At 37.3% G+C, this 4,590-nt stretch overlaps 1 long non-coding RNA gene across 2 annotated transcripts; it reads left to right on the forward strand.

Moving 5' to 3' along the window:
• The first annotated feature begins 1,133 nt into the window (after positions 1–1,133).
• LOC134420456 (uncharacterized) lies at positions 1,134–3,939 on the forward strand. Of its 2 annotated transcripts, XR_010028358.1 has the most exons (4): positions 1,134–1,342; positions 2,560–2,706; positions 2,998–3,084; positions 3,170–3,939. It is a non-coding gene; the product is annotated as an uncharacterized LOC134420456 (long non-coding RNA). The 2 variants fall into 2 exon arrangements; XR_010028357.1 differs by lacking the exon at positions 2,998–3,084.
• The last annotated feature ends 651 nt before the right edge of the window (positions 3,940–4,590 follow it).

Here is a 4,590-nt window from a genome sequence, read left to right on the forward strand (position 1 = left end):
TATTGTTGAGCAGAGGAGGGGAAAGAAAAATTCAAGGACTGAGTTGAGATAAGGATTAGAAGAAAAACACTTTGAGCGTAAAGCAAATTCAAAATAAATAGTATAAAAAATTATTAATAGAATTAAAAGTGAGTAATAGGAATTTAAAAAAATCCTTAAAACACCTTTTTTTCCAATCCCTCCCTCTTGCCCACCAACAGCACAGAGAGACAAAAGATATGATCTTCAGTCAGTTTGTGACTTCTAAAGATCTTTTTTCAGTTTGCTTAGAGAGTTTCTTTTCCTGCTGTGCTCTGGGGTCTTCCCACCAGAGACATTCTCTGGGAACTCTTCCAGTGTGCTTTTAATTTTTACCAGTAGCAGTCCCACCCAACCTGCTGCAACAGATCTTATTCTGGGCACTAAAAACTCAAAATGTTTCTAAAAATGAATTGCAGTAGCAGTGTGTTTTTGTCTGCTCCTCCAGGTAGTGTGTCATGTTTGAATAGGAAACTTTTGTTTTAAATATTTAGATTGTGCCCTCTCACCCCTGCTCTCCCAAAGGTTTTAAGGTATTACCTTGAACACTTCTGATCAAGTACCTGTTTCTTACAGTGCTTCAGTCTTTGTTAAACAAGCTAAAGCAAAGCTTCAAGTATAGGGCTGAAAAGCAAATAGAATTATCTTGTGTATCTATTGAGTGTCCCTGTTAATTACTGCCTCACTTGGGACTGTTTTCCTTTTTCTGGGCTGTGCAGAGTTAACCCTGTCCTTTATTTAATGGTTTGTAGGAAAATGAGCTGTCATGTTTGAAACGGGAACTGTCATCTCTTAAGGAACAGCTGAGAGCAGAAATGGAAGAAAAGGTGGAGTTTTTTTTTCACTGAGCAGTGGGGGTGAGAGGTGTGGCCTGGGCTTGTGCTGTGGGAGGAGCTGGGTAAGAAATGAAACTGAACAGAAAAACAGTGACTTTGGAATGCTGGGGTTGTGCTAAATCTGGTCATGTATTTGTGTGAACTTTGTAACAGTCTGTGATTATAGATTACATACAAATAAACAAACAACAAAGCAAAACTCTCTTTTATTTTAGTTAATTTTAACTAGCTAAAGCAAAAACGTTCCCTAAACTGTAAAGTTTTTCAGTGACTTTTGATTGCTGGGGTTGTACCAAACCTGGTCATATTTTTGTGTGAACTTTGTAGCAGTCTGCGATTGTAGACTGTGCTCTGTAATTACACCAAGAAGATTTTTAACAACTGAATTCAAATCAATATTTCCTTGCTGTCACATAACTCTTTTGTAGGAGAATCTTGTAAAAGAGCACTCTGGCAGTGTGATTCCTGACAGTGAAAAGAAACACAAGGTAACTTTAACTTTTTAATTGCTTCTACAATTTGGTAATATTTGTATTTGTAGAATCAATTGAAGTGCCATGAGAATTTATTTGCATTCAACAAAAGACATTGGAATGCTTTTGACTTCAATCTTTTTAAATTATAGAAAATACAAATTTATGTTCCTGACTCCTAAACCTTGTTTAGATCTATACAGTGAATCTATTCATGTAAAAATAGAAAATCTCCAAATTATATTCCTGAAATAAAAAAAAAAAAAAAATAAAAATAAAAACTGCCTCCTTCAGTACAGGAAGCCTCTTGGGCAGTCCAACATTGAAGTTTTGTAACTCCTAACAGTGAATTTTTCTTGTTGCATTTTTCTGCCTATATTTCTTACTTCTCTGTAGATGATTTTTTCCCCCCTGGGATAAGAAGGGATTTTAAAGGGTCACACCATTCCATGGAGATATTAGACAGCAGTTTCTGGAAGGGCTCTCCCAGTGTGTAATTTTTCTTGCTCAGTTGTTGATTTTTTAATGTCTCTAGAACTGATTTACTTAGTCTTTAAAAGTGTCCATTTGTAAAGGCACTTTTCCTCTATGAAAGAAAAAAAAGCTGATACAGCTGTAAAAATGGTCAAAGTATCAAAGTAGTCCTGATTGCAGAACTCACCCTTCTTCCCTGTCAGGAGTTCACTTGTGGTTTTCACATTGGAACAATGGAATCCAGCACCATTTTGATGTTATCTGTCTAAAAAAGGACTGCACTGGACCATTCAATGCTTCTCAGTTTCACTTCTAGTGAAAAGACTATTTTAAATAACACCAATCTTGATGTAGCTATCAATCTTTCTCTGAAAGCCTTTTCCTGCAGTTTTGTTTGTTCCCATTTTCTTTGATGTTTGATAGAGTCCAATGTAGTGGCTACAGTTCAGAATAACCTGAATTTCTGCAGATAAGCACGGAGAACTTAAATACCATGTGCCATGAAACTCAGCTCTTCCATAGCTTCCCCTTCATTCTCCTCATTTGGCAACAAAAATAATATAAAAAATGATATTTCCACCCCACCCCACTTTGTTTGGGTCTTTGCTTCATGTTTGGATGGAAAGATCAGAGTTCCACCATTTCTCTCAGGTGAATTCTGGGACACTCAGACTGTCAACTGGGTCCTGAGTTTGGCTTTAGATTCCATACTTACCCCATAAAATATAATCTAAAAAGAGAAACATTTTCTTTCCCAGACATGTGTTATAAAGACTCCTCCAATGGATAAAATGCAGAGTGGAAGAAGCACAAACCTGCCTGCAGGGCAGAGCAGCAGGAAAAAGCAGAAAGTGCTTGTGCAGCTGGACACTGAGTCAGACAGCTCTGAGCACACTGACCTCCTGGTAAGAGCCAGAGAACAAATCATGTGCTGAGCAGCTCTGAGCAGCTCTCACTGCTGGGGCTGAGAATGGAAATAAAGAGTTTGGGCTTCCACATTCCAGCCAATATTTATGTGTATATTTTTAATTTATTGGTTCTTTCTGGAATTGTCATTGTATGTATATAATTAACATTCTTTTTATTGAACTGTTATGCCTCATAATGACATCTTTTTTTTCATAGTCTAATATCCTTAGGGGGAAAGAAAAAGTATTTTTAATATAGTGTGACTAAGTAACTTTTTAATTTATTAGAGCATAGTCTCGGAAGAAGAAATGTTTAAAAATTTGTACAAAGATTATCCACAAGCTTCACAGTTACATTCCACAGCACCAAAAAAGGTATGTTAGCCTTTCCTAAGATTAAACCAAGCAGTTAATCAGATTGTTTACAGAAACGAAAGGATGGCTTTATTTTCCTTCCTAGAGCCCAGCTCCATGCAGTGTGAAATCTCCAGGCTCTGCTCTGAAACTCAAAACCATGAGGAGGATGCGCGAGGCGGGCTGGACTGTGCTCTCCAAAATGGACAGGAAAAGGAAAATTAAAGATGCTGTAAAGATGCTGTAAAGATGCTCTTTGCTTAAAATCCAGAAATGCCCAGTGCCCTGGCATTGCTTGCAGGGCTGTTTTTCTCTCAGAGTTGGTGCTTTGTTGCATTTTTCTGTCATACTCAGTGTGTTTAATACTGTGTTCATTCCTTTACACATATAAACTTTATAGATCTATAACTGCAACCCCTGCAGAGCATCTTCCACCTTTCCTCCCTTGTGCTTCAAAATGTTGGGACACAAATTAGCCAATTTTAAATTTGGAAATAAATAGAACTACACAGAAAGTTGTTTCAAAGCTGCTTCTGGCTTAGAAATTAGAAATTCTGGTTTCAAAGAACTTCTGTTCTTTTACATTTACTCTGTTTTCCTTAACATATAACTACTTAGTGGAAGAAATGTAGCTGTTAAATGAATGTTCTTTTACCTGAAGTCCTCTTGCTTTTTCCTGCATTTTAATGGCTGTTAGACCTGTCTTTTTAGACTGTTTTGTTTTCAGTATGTTAAAATGGTTTCGAAACTTCTAAAATTTCAGTAGAATTACTTGTATTTAAAAAGATTTCAGCTTCACAAGGAGTAAAATATGCACGTTATAAGATTGTGAAACCAATGTGAAGATGCCATTAAATTGTTTATCTGAAATATAAAGTGTGGGACTATTTGTTGTTGCTTTAAATATTTGAACACGGACATAAATCACCCACCAGCCTTCCTAGGGACCAGCAGAACTGCAAGGATAGATTAGAACATCTATTTCTGTATTAATCCTTGGTTAATCTTTGTCAGGATCTCTGGCTGGTCAGAGTGACCCTGAGAAAAGTTCCAAAGTCTCTTTTCCCAGTCTGGTGCTTGAAGAAGGAGTCAGGGCTCTTCATTTCTCAGTCTCAAGGTTGTTTATTTTATCTTATCTATAAAAAATTTTCTCCTGTCCTGCCAAGGTGAGCTCAGCAAGACAGTTCCAGGCACTCTGCCTCCCCCAGGGCTGTGTTATGTCTTTATACTAAAAACGACATATACAATGTTTACAATTACTTTCCAATATCTATCACCTATGTTAGACAGTGAGCTTCTACTCTAAACCAATCTGTAAGTGCCAACACCACAGCAGAAGATGGAGGCCAAGAAGAAGAAGGAGAAAGCTGGACACATCCAGTTCCCACCATCTTCCCTACTGAACCCCCATACCAAAAACCCTAAAATCTACTTTTCCATCCTGTAATAGCTTCATCAATATGCTACCTAAAGTGTTGTGGCTTGCTGATCTTCATACCGGATTGGTAATATGCTCCATGGGTCATA

Source organism: Melospiza melodia, chromosome 7 (assembly GCF_035770615.1).
Source record: "Melospiza melodia melodia isolate bMelMel2 chromosome 7, bMelMel2.pri, whole genome shotgun sequence".
Classification (NCBI taxonomy): Eukaryota; Metazoa; Chordata; class Aves; order Passeriformes; family Passerellidae; genus Melospiza; species Melospiza melodia.